At 48.3% G+C, this 22,340-nt stretch overlaps 1 protein-coding gene and 1 long non-coding RNA gene across 2 annotated transcripts in view; one reads left to right on the forward strand and one right to left on the reverse strand.

The window, feature by feature from the left end:
• LOC141074304 (uncharacterized) overlaps nt 1-11,370 on the reverse strand; it is a 123,330-nt gene extending 111,960 nt beyond the window's left edge. Inside the window, exon 1 of the mRNA XM_073561935.1 lies at nt 11,240-11,370. The gene's annotated coding sequence lies outside the window, so the exon portion shown is untranslated. The remainder of the gene's footprint in view (nt 1-11,239) is intronic.
• On the forward strand, nt 1,427-11,382 carry LOC141074306 (uncharacterized). The gene is made up of 5 exons (XR_012227181.1): nt 1,427-2,030; nt 5,044-5,101; nt 5,786-6,026; nt 7,305-7,390; nt 11,249-11,382. It is a non-coding gene; the product is annotated as an uncharacterized lncRNA (long non-coding RNA).
• Nucleotides 11,383-22,340: the final 10,958 nt, after the last annotated feature.

The raw sequence follows: 22,340 nt of genomic DNA on the forward strand, positions 1-22,340 counted from the left end.
GTGTGGCTCTGCGGGTGGAGGTCGGTGCTGGAGGCTCCATTATTCTCTATGTGGAGTGTGGCTCTGCGGGTGGAGGTCGGTGCTGGAGGCTCCATTATTCTCTATGTGGAGTGCGGCTCTGCGGGTGGAGGTCGGTGCTGGAGGCTCCATTATTCTCTATGGGGAGTGTGGCTCTGCGGGTGGAGGTCGGTGCTGGAGGCCCCATTATTCTCTATGTGGAGTGTGGCTCTGCGGGTGGAGGTCGGTGCTGGAGGCTCCATTATTCTCTATGTGGAGTGCGGCTCTGCGGGTGGAGGTCGGTGCTGGAGGCTCCATTATTCTCTATGGGGAGTGTGGCTCTGCGGGTGGAGGTCGGTGCTGGAGGCTCCATTATTCTCTATGTGGAGTGTGGCTCTGCGGGTGGAGGTCGGTGCTGGAGGCTCCATTATTCTCTATGTGGAGTGTGGCTCTGCGGGTGGAGGTCGGTGCTGGAGGCTCCATTATTCTCTATGGGGAGTGTGGCTCTGCGGGTGGAGGTCGGTGCTGGAGGCCCCATTATTCTCTATGTGGAGTGTGGCTCTGCGGGTGGAGGTCGGTGCTGGAGGCTCCATTATTCTCTATGGGGAGTGCGGCTCTGCGGGTGGAGGTCGGTGCTGGAGGCTCCATTATTCTCTATGTGGAGTGTGGCTCTGCGGGTGGAGGTCGGTGCTGGAGGCTCCATTATTCTCTATGTGGAGTGCGGCTCTGCGGGTGGAGGTCGGTGCTGGAGGCCCCATTATTCTCTATGTGGAGTGCTGCTCTGCGGGTGGAGGTCGGTGCTGGAGGCTCCATTATTCTCTATGTGGAGTGTGGCTCTGCGGGTGGAGGTCGGTGCTGGAGGCCCCATTATTCTCTATGTGGAGTGTGGCTCTGCGGGTGGAGGTCGGTGCTGGAGGCCCCATTATCCTCTATGTGGAGTGATGCTCTGCGGGTGGAGGTCGGTGCTGGAGGCCCCATTATCCTCTATGTGGAGTGATGCTCTGCGGGTGTAGGTCGGTGCTGGAGGCTCCATTATTCTCTAGGTGGAGTGTGGCTCTGCGGGTGGAGGTCGGTGCTGGAGGCTCCATTATTCTCTATGTGGAGTGCGGCTCTGCGGGTGGAGGTCGGTGCTGGAGGCTCCATTATTCTCTATGTGGAGTGCGGCTCTGCGGGTGGAGGTCGGTGCTGGAGGCTCCATTATTCTCTATGGGGAGTGTGGCTCTGCGGTTGGAGGTCGGTGCTGGAGGCCCCATTATTCTCTATGTGGAGTGCTGCTCTGCGGGTGGAGGTCGGTGCTGGAGGCCCCATTATTCTCTATGTGGAGTGCGGCTCTGCGGGTGGAGGTCGGTGCTGGAGGCTCCATTATTCTCTATGTGGAGTGGGGCTCTGCGGGTGGAGGTCGGTGCTGGAGGCTCCATTATTCTCTATGTGGAGTGTGGCTCTGCGGGTGGAGGTCGGTGCTGGAGGCCCCATTATTCTCTATGTAGAGTGTGGCTCTACGATTCGTGACCCCCGTCACGTGACGAGGGGGGCCCACAGAGTCTGAACTGCCCCGGGCCCTGGCTACCCTTAATCCACCCCTGGGTACTGAAGTCCCGGCAGTTAAATCCGGAGGGCAGGGGACTGCAGGTCTCCTGGCCCGATCTAATACCCATCATATGAAATCCGAAAAGAACTGTCCGACCGAGTTCTAAGTACCCACAGCCCTAATGGGCGTGTCACATAGGGTGCAGTATTATAATAGTTATATTCCTGTAATTGTCCCTGTACTTTTCTGTAACATTTCCAGTTGCTGCTTAGGATCTCAGGTTGATACAGTGTAATTCCACTATTACATTTTTACCGCCTCTTTTATTCCAGATCCGTCTGTGAGATATAAATTTTAGATATGATGATTGGGGGTTGCACTGAGCGCAGTACGTATAAAATAATGTGAGAACATCGTATCCCCTCTCGGAGTTAATGCCGCTTTTTCAGTCTTGTGTCATCGCCTCTTTCTTGGTGAACGATCAAATTGAATATCACAGCAGGAGGTGAGAATGTGCTGGATATTACGGAGGGCGAATCCTTTACAGGGAGTCGTTCCCTCTGATCAGTATAAGCCTATAGTTACATGTAATGACGGTAAACACAATTTCCCAGGAGTGATTTGGGGGAATCACTTATTCCGCAGTCAGGAGGTGTTTATTGTATTGTGGATTCTAATTCAGAATATTATTTTATATTTCTTATCACCATTTCTATAACTATGAATTATAAACGATTTGCTACCTTTTTGCCTGTAGATTGTTTTTCCTTTGCCCAGACGCATGGGATACATTCGGTGGGGACAATTTGCGCCCCGTGTATTAGCAGTACTATATGAGCGCTGTATGGATGTATTATTTAGAAGCTATGTGCCGGTGTAATGTTTGCACTCTATGATGCTGTAATGTAAGCTTGGTTAGGAGTTTTATGTGGGCACTTTATGGTATTAATATATTAACATGTAAGCTCTATATTATATGACCATAGTATGGTGCTATTATATAAGTTCTGTATGGCAGTATTATATGGGTGTAATATGTGTAAACTTTACATGGTAGTGGCAGGCGTCCATTGTATTCTACTATTATGTAGCCGATATTTGGCAGTGATCTGCAGGCACTGTACAGTTCTATATTGTAAGCACTATATGGCAGTATTATGTTCCCATTGTATGGCACTATTATGTAGGAGATATATGGCAATGTACGGTCCTACAGTGTAAGCTCTATATGGCAGTATTATGTTCTCATTGTATGGCACTATTATGTAGGAGATATACAGTTGTGGCCAAAAGTATTGACACCCCTGCAATTCTGTCAGATAATACTCAATTTCTTCCTGAAAATGATTGCAAACACAAATTCTTTGCTATTATTATCTTCATTTAATTTGTCTTAAATGAAAAAACGCAAAAAGAATTGTCCTAAAGCCAAATTGGATATAATTCCACACCAAACATAAAAAAGAGGGTGGACAAAAGTATTGGCACTGTTCGAAAAATCATGTGATGCTTCTCTAAAGCCCCCGTTACACACTGCGATATCGCTAGCAATATCGCTGTAAAGTCACCGATTTTGTGACGTAGCAGCGATATTGCTAGCGATATCGCTGCATGTGATACTTACCTCCGACCGGCTCCCCCGCTGGTTATGGCTGATCGCGCGAGAAGCTGCTGGACCATTCCTCGTCGGTCACTTCCTGCTGTGACGACGAGCGACGCGTGGAGCCGGGCGGGAGGACGCAGGATCGCCGTGTCTGACAGGTAAGTAGCGATCCCCATCCCCAGCGATGTCACTGGTGAGATCTTCCTGAGTGGCAGCTCACTAGCGACCACCTAGCGATGCACCAGCGATTCTGACTGCGTCATATCACTAGTCGGGATCGCTGGTGCATCGCTAGGTGTAACGGTACCCTAATTTGTGTAATTAACAGCACCTGTAACTTACCTGTGGCACCTAACAGGTGTTGGCAATAACTAAATCTCACTTGCAGCCAGTTGACATGGATTAAAGTTGTCTCAACCTCTGTCCTGTGTCCTTGTGTGTACCACATTGAGCATGGAGAAAAGAAAGAAGACCAAAGAACTGTCTGAGGACTTGAGAAACCAAATTGTGAGGAAGCATGAGCAATCTCAAAGCTACAAGTCCATCTCCAAAGACCTGAATGTTCCTGTATCTACCGTGCGCAGTGTCATCAAGAAGTTTAAAGCCCATGGCACTGTGGCTAACCTCCCTAGATGTGGACGGAAAAGAAAAATTGACAAGAGATTTCAACGCAAGATTGTGCGGATGTTGGATAAAGAACCTCGACTAACATCCAAACAAGTTCAAGCTGCCCTGCAGTCTGAGGGTACAACAGTGTCAACCCGTACTATCTGTTGGCGTCTGAATGAAAAGGGACTGTATGGTAGGAGACCCAGGAAGACCCCACTTCTTACCCCGAGACATAAAAAAGCCAGGCTGAAAAAGCCTAAAATGTTTTGGAAGAATGTTCTCTGGTCAGATGAGACAAAAGTAGAGCTTTTTGGGCAAAGGCATCAACATAGAGTTTACAGGAGAAAAAAAGAGGCATTCAAAGAAAAGAACACGGTCCCTACAGTCAAACATGGCGGAGGTTCCCTGATGTTTTGGGGTTGCTTTGCTGCCTCTGGCACTGGACTGCTTGACCGTGTGCATGGTTTATGAAGTCTGAAGACTGCCAACAAATTTTGCAGCATAATGTAGGGCCCAGTGTGAGAAAGCTGGGTCTCCCTCAGAGGTCATGGGTCTTCCAGAAGGACAATGACCCAAAACACACTTCAAAAAGCACTAGAAAATGGTTTGAGAGAAAGCACTGGAGACTTCTAAGGTGGCCAGCAATGAGTCCAGACCTGAATCCCATAGAACACCTGTGGAGAGATCTAAAAATGGCAGTTTGGAGAAGGCACCCTTCTAATATCAGGGACATGGAGCAGTTTGCCAAAGAAGAATGGTCTAAAATTCCAGCAGAGCATTGTAAGAAACTCATTGATGGTTACCGGAAGCGGTTGGTCGCAGTTATTTTGGCTAAAGGTTGTGCAACCAAGTATTAGGCTGAGGGTGCCAATACTTTTGTCTGGCCCATTTTTGGAGTTTTGTGTGAAATGATCAATGTTTTGCTTTTTGCTTCATTCTCTTTTGTGTTTTTTCATTTAAGACAAATTTATTGAAGATAATAATACCAAAGAATTTGTGTTTGCAATCATTTTCAGGAAGAAACTGAGTATTATCTGACAGAATTGCAGGGGTGTCAATACTTTTGGCCACAACTGTATGGCAATGTACGGATCTACATTGTAAGCCATATGGCAGTATTATGTTTAGTATGTATCCTTATTATCAAGTTCTGTTTTTCTATAGTATCAAACACTTATTTCATGCAATATAATGCAAATTATGTAACAATCCAACAATGTGATTTCCTGGATTAAATTTTTAGATTCTGTCTCTCACAGGTGAAGTGTACCTACGATAATAATTACTGACCTCTCTATTCTTGTAGGTGGGAAGACTTCCAAAATCGGCAGTGGTTCAAATACTTATTTTCCCCGTTGTTTATGGTATATACACTCCTCCGATCAGTCTATAATGGCTAGCCAAAATTGATATCTTCACGGCCATAATTTCACGTACGGAAACTCTGAAGGGACCGAATCTAATATCCGCGTCTTCTTGGCCAGACTTCGTAGCGTGGCCAAGTATTACAGAAGAGTCTATTAATTTCCCTTTATCTCGGGCGCACTCCACTCGTAATTGTGTCAGTTCATTGCGGAGGTCGCGGGTTCACCGCGGCACAGTTTTGTGTTTCTGTTATGTAGTCTAATGGTGAACGTAATGAGACTGCGGCACGAGGCGTTGTATCGTAAGAGCGCGATATTGTCCGGCCATTCATTCCGAGCCATATGCTGGGAAACGTCCTAATATAAACACAACCTTCTGATTTCAGACTTTTATTTAAGTCTGGAAAAGTGACTTATTTCTTAAGGTAGACATTACTAATGCTGAAGGCTCTTGTACAGAGGAACGCGAGGGTTTTTAAAGTCTGCGGTGTCTTCTTACCCAGTTCCGGAATAAGTCGAGGATCGGTCAAGCGGATCCTTGTGCCGCAGCCAGTTTGGCACTGGTTAAACTAAGTTGTGGAATTTATTCCTCACTTTTTCTCCCAGGTGGTGGATTCATGCGGGCAATAATTTCTTTTTTTTCTGCCGTGGAAATGTAATTGATCCAGATTTCACCCTCGGCAGGAAATCCATGTGTAAAACGTGCACGGTTTATAGCGGATTCGTCGGTGTGGGCATAGAATATTGCCCCTTGTGAGTGCACTTTAGCAACCCAACAAATAACTGGGTGCGCAACTCCAGCTGATACAGAATCGAAGACCGGAACAAAGCAAAGGGTCAAGATGAGACATCAAAGGAGCAGACGGGACGAGAACGAGGATACAAGCCACAGATCACGACCGAGGAGCTGGACTACAGCTACCAGGTGACCGCATCGGAGGGAGCAGGACTGTCATGATCTCAGTGCGGGTTTGACTTGCACACGTGGGGTTAATGTCTGGAACCAGTGCTGATGACTGGCATTTCTGGGGTTAAAGGTTGTGATCCCGGTGCAGGCTTACCTGCACACTTGGGGCTATGATTGTGGCCTCTCCCTGGTTCTGGGAGAGGCTTCTTATAGCCTCAGGACGCTCCCATCCTCGTCAGTTATACTTTCGCCCTTGGCATAGTGTGGTGACCCCTGAGTGTGTTTGTGCTGGGTTCTGGTTGCTTGATTCTCTGTGTCCGACTCGGCCTGTTCTCTGGATATTGCTTTGGATTCTGCTTGGTACCTTCTATGTCTGTTTGGTTTTGACTTCTGCTTGGCCCTGACTATCCGTTCTGTCTCATCCCTGGTGCTTTACTGATATCTCTGTGTATGACCTCCGTTTTGCCTGTATTTCTGTATAGTGTCCTGCCATCTCTGAAAGCAGGATGCTAAGCCCCGCCCCCTTGCAGTCACATGACCGTAGGTCCTGTGACTGCTTGCTAAACTTCAGCATCCACAGGTCCTATGTATCTGTACTTTCCGGCTGTACCTGACCCCGGGCCCCCCTACAGTGCGGGTGAGTCCCTGCTCAGCGGAGGCTGCCCGCCGGCGCTGACCGGATCCTGACAAGGATAAGACAAAAATTCAAAGGCGAGGAGGTGATCAGCAATCGTAGAACAATACACGCAGATGTATCAGTATTTTACCTCTGGGCAATGGTCCAGGATCAAATTCTTTCTTAGACATAAACTTCTTTTCAGGCAGAGCTGCTCAGGAACCCGCCAGAAAAAAAAAACGCCTAAAGGGAACCGGTCACGTCGGAAAATGCTATTTTACAGTAGATATTGGGCTAATATTCAGGTTAATAACAGTAAAAATGTGCCCGGGGGTCTCTACTGAAAGTGCAGCACCCTTGAAAAAATGAACTTTTTTCACCTCCGGAGCCGCCGGCTTTCACTGACATGGTGTGAGAGCAGTGACTGTGACTGAAAGCTGGCGGCTCCTGGAAGAAATACAGTTAATTTTCTCCTGAGTGCCGCATTTTCAGTACAGCAGCCGGGAATCTTCAGATTACCTGCAGATTAACCCTTTATCTGCAGATTAATAGTGTAATCGGATGTAATAGATTCCCTTTAAAAAGAAAAGGGGAAAAATAATTAACCTGACGCACTGCAATGTAAAGGTGACTCGCTGTTCTTATCGTCTGTCTTTTTGTGCTTCTTATAACCGCTTCAGGTTTGGAAAGTGTGAACGTTACCCTAAGTTGGAAACTGAACCGGCGGCGGAAAGCAGAGACCACAAAGCTATGAGATGGACACATGGTTAGGAATAAATAGTAATGGAGGACATGGAATCAATGACAAACTATTGCAGGGGCTTCGCACACAATGACTTTATAGCCATCCCGGTGCCCTCACAAGTCACCTTACGGTGCCCCCCCAGACAGACCATGCACCAGTGTCCTGTGCCTAGTTTGGTACCAATAGTAGCTGGACGTTCCCTCTAAATTTTTCAGAATCCGAGTCCTGTAATCCTCCCGATCCCACAGTCTCGGGTTGGTGCATGTGGGATTATCATCAGGTTTCTTGGCTGACGGACGGCTCCGGGAATAGTGGAAACACTGACATCTCCATTGTGATATTTGACAGCTGCTCATATATAATGAATATTTTAGCACGTGCTAAGACTTCTGCAGCTGAATTTACTGACTGGTGACAAATAAGTAAAGTGACGTATAAGAGACATAATGCACATTCCCGTCACGTCCTCAGCCGCTCGCTCTGGAAACATTATCTGCTTCTAATACGGGACCAGTTGTAACAAAAGGCTCCAGAGGTTGTGAAGTGCGCTGCCAGCAACTCGCTGCTCTACGAGAACTGATTGCTCAACCATACCGCCTGTATTCCCCCTCCATGTTGTAAGTCCCATCGTCACCACATGTGGCGCTGCTGAGTGGCCCGTAGGGTTTACACTTATCTGCAGCCATTCTGGATTACACTGCACTGCATTTACATCATTTAGTGCATTAAGGGGGGGTTCACTGAGACAAAGACTAATTTAAAGGGGGTTTCCACCCAAATATTAAAGCTTGCCATATATCAGTAAATCATAAATCAGTATAAATTAGAGCATTTCTCAATGTTTAGCAGTTGCTTTGCTTTTATTTATGGAGATATTGGAATTTTTTTGTTTTGTAATGCGGCGGCCATTTTTTAAAGAGTGAAAACAGGAAGTCATAATAATAACTGTGAATAGAAAACTTAGGAATCAGCACGTGCTGTAATGGTTACTTTGTTATCGACAGCGTCTGAGAAGATAAATCCAGCGTTATATTCAGTGACATGTAAAAGTTTAAGCACCCCTGGTTAAAATTACTGTTATTGCGAACAGTTAGGCAAGTTGAAGATGAAATGATCTCTAAAAGGGCTAAAGTTACAGATGACACATTTCCTTTGTATTTTAGTACATATATATATATGTTTTCATCTTTTACATTTTAAAAATTACACAAAGGAAAATGGGCCGATGCAAAAGTTTGCGCACCCTGCATGGTTAGTACCTAGTAGCTCCCCCCTTTGCAAGTATCACAGCTTGTAAACACTTTTTGTAGCCAGACAAGAGTCTTTCAGTTCTTGTTTGATGGATTTTCCTCCTTTCTTCCTTGGAGAATTCTTCCAGTTCTCTAGGATTCCCGGGCCTTCTGGCATCCTCTGCTATTTTGAAGTCTAGCCACAGATTTTCAATGGTGCTCAGATCAGGGGACTGTGAGGGCCATTGTAAAACCTTCAGCTTGCATCTTTTGAGGTCGTCTATTGTAGATTGTGACGTGTGTTTAGGATCATTATCTATTTGTAGAAGCCATCCTCTTCCTCTTCGTCTTTTCACCTTCAGCTTTTTTATAGATGGTGTTATATTTGCATCAAGAATTTGTTGAAATTTCATTGAATCCATTCTTCCCTCTACCTGTGAAATGTTCCCAGTGCCATTGGCTGCAACAGAACCCCAAAGCATGATAGATCCTCCCCCATGCTTAATGGTGGGTGAGATGTTCTTTTCCTGAAATTCTGTGCCCTTTTCTCTCCACAGGTACATTTGATCATTGTGGCCAGAGAGTTCTATTTTAACCTCATCGGTCCACAGGACTTGTTTCCAAATTGCATACTTCTAACGCTGAGTTTTTTGGTGAGGCCGAAGGAGAGGTTTTCTTCTGATGACTAGTGTTGAGCGATACCTTCCGATATCGGGAAATATCGGATCGGATTGGATCGGACTGATACCCCAAAAATATCGGGTATCGCCGATTCCGATACCGGAAACCCATGCAAGTCAATGGGGCACAAATATCGGAATGAAAATAAACCCTTTCTTTTCTTGCACATCCAGTTCAGGAGGGGGGAAGAGTGTGGGCGGTGCATGGGCGGAGACTGCGTGTGTGTGCGGGCGGGGTCTGTACGGGCCTCGCTGGGGTCTGTGTGGGCCTGCCGGGGGTCTGTGCGGGCTGCCGAGGGTCTGTGCGGGCCTGCCGGGGGTCTGTGCGGGCCTGCCGGGGGTCTGTGCGGGCCTGCCGGGGGTCTGTGCGGGCCTGCCGGGGGTCTGTGCGGACTGTCGGGGGTCTGTGCGGGCCTGCTGGGGGTCTTTGTGGGCTGCTGGGGGTCTGTGCGCACCTGCTGGGGGTCTGTGCGGGCTGCTGGGGGTCTGTGTGGGCCTGCCGGGGGTCTGTGTGGGCCTGCTGGGGGTTGTGTGTGTGTGCAGACATCGTCCGATGGGACTACAAGTCCCATCGGGCTATGTCTTCTACAATGACAGTGATTGACACATTAGCCAATGATGGGACAGTAGTAGTCCCATCATCCGGCTAATGTGTTGAATGTAAAAGAAAAAAAAACATACATACTACATAAGCAGCTCTCACTGAAATATTGCTTGGTCTTCCAGACCTTATCTTGACCTCCACTGTTTCTGGTAAATGCCATTTCTTAATTACATTTCAAACTGAGGAAAGGGCAACTTGAAAACTCTTAACTATCTTCTTATAGCCTTCTCCTGCTTTATGGGCCTCCACCATTTTCATTTTCAGAGTGCTCGGCAGCTCCTTAGAAGAACCCATGGCTGCTGTTTTTGGCACAAGGTTACAGGAGGCTGGGTTTTTATAAAGCTGGGAATTTTTCATCACCTGGCCTTTCCTAATAATGATAGTGAACAAGCCATAACCCTAACAGGGTAATTAATGTCATAGTTATTTGAGCACACAAATCTCCAAGGGTGCAGAAACTTTTGCATCGGCCCATTTTCCATTTTGCAGTTTTTGTAAAAGATGAAAAATATTTATTTGTACCTAAAATACAAAGGAAATGTCTGTGTCATCTGTGACTTTAACCCTTTTAGACATCATTTCATCTTCAACTTTCTTAACTGTTGACAATAACAGTAATTTTTACCAGGGGTGCTCAAACTTTTACATACCACTGTATGGTGTTACATAGGACTGCAGGTGACATCTACTACATTATCTGTACTCAGTGAGTTATCACTGTGTTATCTGTGGTGTTACATAGGACTGAAGGTGACATCTACTACATTATCTGTACTCAGAGAGTTATCACTGTGTTATCTGTGGTGTTACATAGGACTGCAGGTGACATGTGCTACATTATCTATACTCAGAGAGTTATCACTGTGCTATCTGTGGTGTTACATAGGACTGCAGGTGACATCTACTACAATATATGTACTCAGTGAGTTATCACTGTGTTATCTGCGGTGTTACATAGGACTGCAGGTGACATCTACTACATCATCTGTACTCAGAGAGTTATCGCTGTGTTATCTGCGGTGTTACATAGGACTGCAGGTGACATCTACTACATCATCTGTACTCAGAGAGTTATCGCTGTGTTATCTGCGGTGTTACATAGGACTGCAGGTGACATCTACTACATCATCTGTACTCAGAGTTATCGCTGTGTTATTTGTGGTGTTACATAGGACTGCAGGTGACATCTACTACAATATCTGTACTCAGTGAGTTATCACTGTGTTATATGCGGTGTTACATAGGACTGCAGGTGACATCTACTACATCATCTGTACTCAGACAGTTATCGCTGTGTTATCTGTGGTGTTACATAGGACTGCAAACCTGTTGCATGAATCACTTCTTTTTTTCTTACCTTTCGTAGATGATAACTGAGAACAATCCTCCCGGTCAGGGGATGTCGGACATAACCCGGGTGCAGCTGAATGTTGCGCGGTTGGAGCAGAGGTGTTGGAGGATGATGATTTTAATCCCAGTGAGTCGTCCCCTGCGATGGTCGGTCGGGGGCCGCGCTGCCGCTGTCAGGGATCAGGGGGATCCTCGTCTCAGCAGTTGCTCCTTATATATTTGGCTCTCATTGACTCTGCGGAGAACACTGAATAGTCCCTTTCTTTCCTCTTCCCAGGACTTGGATCTATTTTTTTTTTTTAAATGTACTTAACATCTGTGGAATGCTAATGACTGACAGATGAAACAGGCGGCCGAGACCCAAGCGTAACGGGCACTCGGGAGGAAGTGGCTGACAAAAATCTGGTCGGAGAGATTGCGCGGATCCCGATCCGTGCCCCCCCGTTATTGCCGACTCCACTGTCCTATTGGCTTATGTCAATATTATTCCTGGAATAACTTGAGAGGAGAATTTAGGGGGGATACATCTGGAGGTGCATTACTACGCCGGAGGGAGGGAGGGGGGTGATTGCCCCCCACCCACCAAAAAAAAAAAATATTTTGGTTACTGTATAAGGGTCTGACCTCATCAGGATTATAGTTGACGCAACTGAAACATGCCGGTAATTAGGAGTAAAATCAGCAGCCTAAAATATTAGGGAGGATGCGCAGAAATAACCATATTGTAAATGTGGGGAAAGTAAAATAAACTTTAAAAGTAAAACAAAAATAGTGAAAAAAAAATAAAAAAAATATTAATGCAAAAATATAGAATATAAACAAAAACTAATGATATACAGAAAGCAAAAAACAATAACTAAAGTAATGAAATTGTTAATCTTGAAGCTGTCATAGGTGCATCCGTAAGGAATAACACTGATATAGTGTCCCATTAAATATTATACATGGGTCCTCATTTTTTCACCAGTTTTCTCCTCTACAGTCTCTCTTTCTATTTTTCAGTTGTCTATGAGCTAGTAGGTACAGGCAAGCTGCTTTATGTCTCCAATACACATACATGAAGGTTTTTTGCTCCACTGTCTCTATTCAGCGCATATTCAGAATTAATGGAGCACATTAGAGCAGTACTAAGCAATGTAGATGTGATTCCAGCCCCAAGTGAGATAGAACACTTACTAGAAAGCAGCAGATTGATCTGTTTCTTTGCATCTATTCCTCCATCTCTGCATAGACTTCCATAAACAGCTGTAATCTGATTCACACTGTCAAGCACAGGGCCGAGCTTGCCTAGGACGGGCATCGCTAAGCGGTTACTTGGTATTCACTGGAGCTCCTGATGGTGGAGTCAGGCTTGAGCTGCAGGTGACCACCAGGTACCACTCCAAGGCAGTCCCCGGTACTGCAGCCCCAGGTTTCAGGTTCGCAGACGCTGACGGATTCGGGCTCCATTCAGACTAATTTGGTTCTGGATCATTGGGCAGAACCGATACTGAGATGGAGTCACAGACAGGGCTGGATTTGGAGACTGGTATAACAGTCCGGACAGTGCAGAATGCAGAGATAGGTACACATTCAGACGTACGGGTCTTGTGAACTGGTTCAGGTACCACCAGTTCGGCTTTAAGGTTCAGGTACCACCAGTGCGGCTTCAGGTTCAGGTTTTCTGGGGTGCAATTCAGGGTTCCGGTACGGCTCGTGCAACTTCAGATCAAATCGGACAAGTGCAATCTGATAAAAAATTGATCGCACTCTGCCCAGGGTTATTCTATGGGGCAGCGCACATCTGCGATTGTTTTCTCATGCCGATTCGGCAGCATGCTGCGAATGACAGAATCTGCTCGCACGCAAGCATATAAGTCTATGGGAGCGTGTGAAAGATCAGACTGCACTCAGATGTCACCCGAGTGCAGTGTGATTCCCACTGACACCGGCAATGGAGGAATTGGAGAAATGAAACTCATGCAAGAGGTTCGGAGCACAGAGCACTAACACTCAACTCACGCTTGCAGCCAAGCAGGAGCCGAGTGTCATTAGCATATCGCACGATGCTCTTGCTTCAGATGTGGTACGCTATTGTGACTCTTGCATAAGAGTGGATTTTGCGCTCATGAGCCAGGAAGGAGAAGAAATGGCTCATGAGTGAAGAAAGAAGATAATGGTGAGTTCAGGAGACAGGAAGGAGGAGAAGAAATGGCTCATAAGTGGGTGGAGAAAGAAGAGGATGGTGAGTTCAGGAGACGAGAAGAAATGGCTCATAAGTGGAGAAAGAAGAGGATGGTCAGTTCAGGAGACAGGAAGGAGAAGAAATGGCTCATAAGTGGGTGGAGAAAGAAGAGGATGGTGAGTTCAGGAGACAAGAAGAAGAAATGGCTCATAAGTGGAGAAAGAAGAGGATAGTGAGTTCAGGAGACAAGAAGGAGAAGAAATGGCTCATAAGTGAGTGGAGAAAGAAGAGGATGGTGAGTTCAGGAGACAAGAAGGAGAAGAAATGGCTCATAAGTGGAGAAAGAAGAGGATGGTGAGTTCAGGAGCCAGGAAGTAGGAGAAGAAATGACTCATAAGAAAGAAGCAGATTTTTCCACTTTCCATTAAGATAAGATTACAAGGTTTATTCACTTGTACTAATAATTTTAGTGATAACAGTTAAATAATTTTCCCAATTATTTTGTTAATGTAAAATCTGAACTTATTTATTAGGATTTTTACACTTTATGTATTTATTCCCAGGTGCAGCGCTTAGGCTAGTTTCACACTAGCGTATTTTACATGCAGCGCACGGCGCCGCTAAGGCTGGTTTCACATTCGCGCTTTTTAAGCGCACGCACGGCCGGGGGTAGCTCCGCCCCCGAGCCGGCTCTCTGCCCGGCGTGCCCGCCCCTTCCTTGTAGCGCCGCCTCCTAGCGGACACAGCGGCGCCTGCGATCGGCGCACCCTATCTTTAGCATAGGGTGCGCAGATCGTGCGCAGGCCGTGCGCTAGTTGCGCTTTGACCTGCGCTGCGCACTTTTGACGGTGCGCCGTGCGCGCCAAAATCCGAAAAGTTTGATTTTGGCGCGCACGGCGCACCGTCAAAAGTGCGCAGCGCAGGTCAAAGCGCAACTAGCGCACGGCCTGCGCACGATCTGCGCACCCTATGCTAAAGATAGGGTGCGCCGATCGCAGGCGCCGCTGTGCGCTAGGAGGCGGCGCTACAAGGAAGGGGCGGGCACGCCGGGCAGAGAGCCGGCTCGGGGGCGGAGCTACCCCCGGCCGTGCGTGCGCTTAAAAAGCGCGAATGTGAAACCAGCCTAAGCCCCGCCCGCCCCGTCCGGTCATCTCCTCCTACTATCGCACACGGCCGCATGCGATCTACGTACCCTATCTTTAGCATAGGGTGCGCTGCCCGTGCTCTAGTAGGATTTGTACGTGTGCGCACTTTTGAAGGTGCGCCGGTGTGCGCCGAAGGCAGCATGTTGCATTTTGGCGCGCTCGGCGCACCTTCAGTAGTGCGCAGCACACGCACAAATCCTACTAGCGCACGGGCAGCGCACCCTATGCTAAAGATAGGGTGCGCAGATCGCATGCGGCCGTGTGCGATAGTAGGAGGAGATGACCGGACGGGGCGGGCGGGGGGCGGGGCTTAGCGGCGCCGTGCGCTGCATGTAAAATACGCTAGTGTGAAACTAGCCTTAGTTGTGTAAACTATTGGAGATGGGGTAATACATTTTTTTTTTTGCTTAAAAGCCTCAGATGCCCTGAAATATTACATGAACATTTCCGCAATGGAGTTTCCCGTTTCTTCTGCAATTAATTTTGACAATACAAACATGAGTGAGATAACGACGGGAGTCAGTGAGTCGCGATGGGTTCATCGGGGTAAATGCACAAAATCATCGGAAATGTTGGAAACGTTTCCCTGATGATTCCGGACAGAAATGGCGGGATGGGACCATTATGGGCACAACAATGTCCAGCAGCGCGTGAAGATCTAATGTTCGTTATCTCCCGTGACCGAGAAGGTCGCCCGAAAAGAAAGAAATGGTCTCAAGGAGCCTGACGGAACCAGACCGCTGGATGTTCTCCAAATAGTGAACCGGCTTAATTAACATGCGAGGCCTCCTATTAGGGCAAAGACCAGGAGGATGTCTTTGGGTGTGTGGACGAGAGTTATAGGTTGGACAGGTAATTGAGATTTAGAATAGACAGGGAAAGTCTTTTCATAAAGTTGGACAATCAAAAAAATGTCCACAGGACCAGGGAAGAAATATCAAAAGTGCAATCATATAAAAAAAAAAACACCCCCTAGTGCAATAACACAATTAACAAACTCTATACAATAATAACCTACGATAGCCCTACGCTAGCCTGCTATCCCTTCCTGACAGTGGAGGTTGGCACCCTAAAAGATACGATTTGTCGCCCCTACTCCAGACTTGCCCTAAATGACCCTTATAAACTACAGGTGGGAAAACAATAAGCAAATAAAAGAGATGAAAGATAGTGCTTAATATAATACACAGGCTATTAATGAATATATAAAAGACAGGCTATTACATGGAAACAGAGAGAAACCTCTTGTATAACCAGTAGATAGGAGCAAGTCTTGTCTTTTTGGGTATTAATAGACTACAGAAAACATTAAAGTTGGACAACAATAGTGTATCTGTGTTTACAAATAAATAGCCCAAGGGTCTTTGTCCCCAGAAAATGCAGTGTCACGGGGTCCTTCTCCGGTATCACACAATCAACAGAGCGAGGGAAGGGTGAACAATCCCAAGACCTTTATTACAGGCAAAATTAGAAGGTCCATAAACAATCCACCACACTGAGGATACAATAGTCCAGAACACGAATGTAGTCCAGTAACAGGATAAAATGTCCAGGGAGATGCGAGTCCAAAACTCCAGCAGCCAGAGGATAAAATGGGTCCATACGCTTCCTTCTCTCTGATGTGCAGTCTTCACACGATCATCACCACACAGGAACTATTAGGGACGGCGGAACGCACTAAATATTAAATAATAGAAAGTGCATTCGCCGCCCGGGGTCCACCGTGCAGTAGGTGTTAAAACCGCTGCTAGACAATGGCAGATGCACTATATGGCGGTATAGCACACGCGGGTTATATGTCACCCGATGTGCACTGGGCGTACTCTGTTGATTCACAGAGTCGCCTAAGACATGAACATAAATGCCGAGCCTGTTGACCTCACTGGACTCAGCGAAGTGCACGCACGGTATGTGGCCACAGGACTAAACCCAAGACTGTGCGTGCGGCGTCGCTACCGCGGATGCCAACTAGTGCTGCTACAGCAGCACGGCGACTGACTCAGCCACAATGTGACAGTGCCCAAGAGGGGCGCACTGTCGGACGCTAGCACTGTGGAGCATGTGCCCTGTGGCCAGTAACTTGCCACTAACTGGCGCTGACTCTATGACTAGATCCCTAAACGCACTCGTAATATCAGAGGGAGGGGACTCTTAATGAGTCATTTGGAGTCCATACATCCATCACCATTCACACAGTAGCAATAAGAGTCTATACTAGCGCATGGCCGAGTGGCCGAGTGACCTCCGGCCGCAGGCGAGGAGGGACAAAGGTCTTGCCCGGCGGAACTGCCTCAAGATTAGCCGAGGCTCAGCCTCCTCTTCCTCCGCTGAGACCACCGAGCGAGAGAGAGCATTCGCACGGACGTTCTCTCCAGATAGTGCAAGGTGTAGCGGAAGCTGTAGAAGAAGATCGACCACCTAGTTTGACGAGAGTTCAAGCGCTGGGCGGTTTGCAAATAGACCAGGTTTTTATGGTCAGTGTACACCTGAAAGGGAAATCGGGCTCCCTCCAGGAGGTGTCTCCACTCAGAAAAGGGCAGTTTCATGGCCAGCAACTCCCTGTCCACGATGGAGTAATTCCTCTCCACCGGTGAGAAGGTCTTTGAGAAAAAGAAGCAGGGATGCTTCCGACCTTGAGCATCCTTCTGGAAAAGGACTGCTCCTGCACCGACGGATGATGCATCCACCTCTAGGATAAAGGGTTTATCCACATCGGGACAGTGGAGGATAGGAACACCAGCAAAATGGGATGGGACTTCAGAGAAGAAAAGGCCGTGGAGACCTGCTCTGACCAAACCTTAGGATTGGCTCCTTTCTTGGTGAAAGCGACCAAAGGGTTGTACGCCCCCCCGTAGATCCAGTTTCGTAAAGATCCGGGCCCCTCGCAACCTGTCAAACAACTCAGAGATCAAAGGAAGAGAGTATTTGTTTGTTATAGTAATGGCGTTGAGACCTCTGTAGTCAATGCAGGGACGCAACTCTCCACTCTTCTTCTGCACGAAGAAGAAACCTGCACCAGCCAGTGACACCGATTTTCTGATAAAACCTCTTGCCAGGTTCTCCTGGATATATTGTGACATAGCCTCCATCTCGGGGAGAGATAGAGGATACACGCGGCCTCTAGGAGGTTCCGCGCCTGGCAATAGGTCTATCGGGCAATCGTATGGACGGTGCGGCGGAAGTATCTCTGCAGACTTTTTGGAGAAAATGTCCGCGTACTGTCGGTAGTGTGTAGGAAGCGAGGAAAGGTCCGCGGGTACTTCTGTGGAGTCTACTTGGACACTACCCCTCATGCACCTCCCCTGACAGTCCTTGCTCCAACCCAGTATATTCCCCGAAGACCAATCAATATGAGGGGAATGGTAACGGAGCCAGGGAACTCCGAGAAGCACCTGGTCGATGCCATCTGGCAAAATGAACAGGGACAAGGTCTCGTGGTGAGATGGTGAGATAGAGAGACCAAGAGGTGCCGTCTGGTGGGTGACCTGAGATGGTAAAGGTGCACCATTAACCACCCTGATAGTCATGGGATGGGGCAGTAGCACCAGCGGGATAGCGTGTGTGATGGTGTGAAATGCTATATGGATATCATTTTGTGTATATTGCTATTTCACTGATTTGCATAGTGTTAATCTTGATGCCTTGTATGTCTGCAGCCTGACTTTTATCTATGACTCTTGATGAGCCCCTGTAGTGTCATGATCCCCCAGGCACCTTTTGTCAAGTCTGGGAGGCCTGAAAACCGGCCCCAACCTGTTTTGACTCCCCCTGGACATAATGAGGGGGGCTGGGGAGGATAGGGGCTGGGCAAGTCAGTTGCTGTGTGCAGAGCATGGTGTGAAGACAGGACTTCAGAGAGAAAGAAGAATATATGGAACATGTTATCACTGTCAGCTGGATTTTGGACTCTCATCTCCCTGGACATGTTATACTGTTACTGAACTGCATTCAGATTCTGGACTATCTTATCCTTTGTGTGGTGGACTGAATATGGACCTTTCATATTTTTGCCTAAATAAATGTCTTGGAATTGTTCACTCTCCTCTTGCTCTGTTGATTGTGAGATACCAGAGAAGGACCCCGTGTCAACTGGTGGCAGCAGTGGGATCAACAGAGCGTCACCCAATGGAGAACCACCCTCAGAGTGAGCACAGAAATTGGACTGTATGCAGTTTACAGGAGAGAGCCAGAGACCTGGGCCTGAACTACCAGGGACTGACTAAAGAGGCCTTAATCGATCTACTGGTGGGCGCTAGCCCGGCCACCTCCTCCCAGATGTCTGAAGGACGAGCACTGGAGACAGGGATCCCCATCCAGAAAAGCCAGTGGTTGGTGTGGTATGAAGAAGAGATGGCGGTTCTGGGCCCCGACGTCTCTCAGGAGTACAAGGAGGAGGCTGCCCGCCGGGCACAGCGGAGACAGGAAGCAATGGAGCTTGAAAAAGGGAGTAACGCCATGTGGAGTGTAACCCCAACAATTGGGGAGCCTGTACGGATCACCCGGACAGAGTTTAAGCCATTTGATGAGGCTTCTGGAGATGTGGAGGGGTTCTTCAAAGACTTTGAGCAGCAGTGTGCTGTGATGGAGGTGCCCCACTCTAGCTGGATGCGTTTGTTAGTGGGGCTCCTGAACGGAAGCTTGGCGGAGGCTTACCGAACCATTGATGCACTGCGGAATCGGGATTATAACATTGTAAAGCGGACTATCCTGGATTACCATGCTATTACCCCAGACTCATATAGGGCCAAGTTCCGAGACCTCCCATGCACCACGGGGGGATCATTTATGATGTATGCACATAAGATGTCCGAGGCATGTCGGAGATGGCTGGAAGCAGAAAATGCCTTTACTGTGGAAGATGTTATACAGGCGTTCCTTATAGAACAATTTCTTGCCAAGTGCCCTGCAGAGGTACGGGAATGGGTCCGGGAGCGCACGCCGTGTACCGTGGATAGAGCTGCAGCCCTGGCCTATGAAGCCCTTACTCTCCGACCGCAATGGAGGAGGCTTCTGGACAATGAACCACGGCCTGCTCCCACGCCCCGTCCCCCTCAAATTATATCTGCCCTTCCACCTAGTCGCAAGCCGCTGACTATCACGCCTCCCAATCCTGGGCCCCAACAGTCCCGACCACGACCTGGGGGTATCACAGAGAGGAGATGTTATGTGTGTGGGCAACCTGGACATTTGCAGTTTGGATGTCCCTCAAGGATTCGGAGGGAGCCCCGCGCAGCCCCACCTCGTCCAGTGCATCTGGTACACTCCATTCCGCCTGAGAAAGAGCTACCACCATCCCAACCAGAGTGGACCACCGACCACGGCACCATAGATACTCCTCCTGGAGTGTATGGACTTCGGCCTCTGTCCTTTAGCTACTCAGAGCAACGGCAACGCCACCTGCAGGATGTCTTAATTGATGGATACAAAGTGTCAGGATTTAGAGACACGGGGGCATTTCTGACTATCGCTGACACCCGTGTGGTTCGACCCGAGGCAATTCACCAGGGTGCAGGAATTCCCATTGTCTTGGCGGGCGGTGCCCGCAAATATACACAGCGAGCTTTGGTGCGTTTGGATTATGGTTTTGTAGAAAAACTGTGCTGGATTGGAGTTATGAGAGGACTTCCTGCAGATATCCTCCTTGGGAACGACATTGGGGAGTTACAGTGTCATTTTGTGGGAGCAGTCACCCGACTACAGGCCCTTCAAGTACCACAACATTCGAACCCCACTGAGGAGCAATCTGTTTGGCCAGAAGGTCCGCGGGCCTCACACTCGTCTGAAAGAACAATTGGAGGGAGATATCGCAGACATTGGAATGCCCATCATTCTCTACGTTCTAGAGTTTAGAGTTCAGAGATTGTCTCACCCAGCTAGTGGCTAATGATCAACAGCAAATGGCCCAGTCCAGTCAAGAAACCTGGTATGACCGTAACGCCAGGACCCGGGAATTTATGGAAGGACATCAAGTGCTTATAATTATTGCAACCCCTGCCACTGTACAAGGGACTATAAGCGATTGAGCAATGTGGACTATAGTGAGCAGGCCAGAGGTCTGTGTAGACCTCATAGCATGCTCACTTATTATGGGGGGGGAGAGGTTGTGATGGTGTGATATGCTATATGGATATCATTTTGTGTATATTGCTATTTCACTGATTTGCATAGTGTTAATCTTGATGCCTTGTATGTCTGCAGCCTGACTTTTATCTATGACTCTTGATGACCCCCTGTAGTGTCATAATCCCCCAGGCACCTTTTGTCAAGTCTGGGAGGCCTGAAAACCGGCCCCAACCTATTTTGACTCCCCCTGGACATAATGAGGGGGGCTGGGGAGGACAGGGGCTGGGCAAGTCAGTTGCTGTGTGCAGAGCATGGTGTGAAGACAGGACTTCAGAGAGAAAGAATAATATATGGAACATGTTATCACTGTCAGCTGGATTTTGGACTCTCATCTCCCTGGACATGTTATACTGTTACTGAACTGCATTCAGATTCTGGACTATCTATCCTTTGTGGGGTGGACTGAATATGGACCTTTCATATTTTTGCCTAAATAAATGTCTTGGAATTGTTCACTCTCCTCTTGCTCTGTTGATTGTGTGATACCAGAGAAGGACCCCGTGTCAGCGTGCTTTTGGGCGAAGGATGAAGACATGAAATTTCCTTCGGCCCCGGAGTCCACCGTGACCTCTACCTCCCAGGTGGAAGCACCGCTATCTAACGTCCCTCGGAATACCGGTTTGGGAGAAAAGGGTTTCATATCAGGTAGACCCCTCCTACGACCATGGGGCATGATCGTTTTTTCGACCGCTGTGGACACGTGTTGGCCGAGTGACCAAACTGCCGGCACTGATAACAGCGTTGCCGAGCTTCGCACCGGCCGCGGCTTAGAGCCGGTGCGAGACACCTCCATGGGTTCAAGATGTACAGAGAAGGCAGGAGCCAACCTAACCCTCTCTGGATTGAGCTCGCTCCAACCCGCGCTCAATATAATGGAGATCAATGCGGGTGGAGATAGTAACGCCTCCAGAGTTACTGGAACCTCCCTGGTAGCTAGAGCATCTTTGACATGTTCTGCCAAACCCCTTCAGAACACAGGGACGAGCGCCTTATCAGGCCACTCCAACTCGGAAGCCAGTGTCTGAAAACGAACGGCGTAGTGGCTGACCAAGAGGGAGCCCTGTGTTAAAGCTAATAGCTGGAGAGAAGTGTCATGAGTGACCTGTGGTCCCAAAAAGACCTGTTTTAAAGAGGTTAGGAACTGAGCAGCGCTCAGAACCACGGGATCACCATGCTCCCACAGCGGCGTGGCCCATTCTAACGCCCTGCCCAACAAGAGGGAGACGATAAACCCCACCTTAGCCCGCTCTGTAGGGAATTACGCGGCCAGTAACTCAAGCTGGATAGAGCACTGGCTCACGAAACCCCTGCAGGCGGCGCTGTCACCAGAAAATTTATTGGGCAACGGGAGGTGGGACATTGTCGGCACTGGCGTGGGTGTGGGCACACGCGAGACAGCCACTGCGACTACCTGGGCAGCGGCCACTGTAGCATTCGCAGCTGAGGTAGAGCACTCAATAGCCGCCAACCTGCTCTCCAGCTGCCGAATGTACTCCCGAAGCTGCTGCAGGTCCGCCATTACTAGCCAGACCCTGGCGCTAGTGTAATGTTAGGGACGGCGGAACGCACTAAATATTAAATAATAGAAAGTGCGTTCGCCGCCCGGGGTCCACCGTGCAGTAGGTGTTAAAACCGCTGCTAGACAATGGCAGACGCGCTATATGGCGGTATAGCGC

This window comes from Dendrobates tinctorius, unplaced genomic scaffold (genome assembly GCF_039654945.1).
Source record: "Dendrobates tinctorius isolate UK_male_01 unplaced genomic scaffold, ASM3965494v1 ptg000332l, whole genome shotgun sequence".
Classification (NCBI taxonomy): Eukaryota; Metazoa; Chordata; class Amphibia; order Anura; family Dendrobatidae; genus Dendrobates; species Dendrobates tinctorius.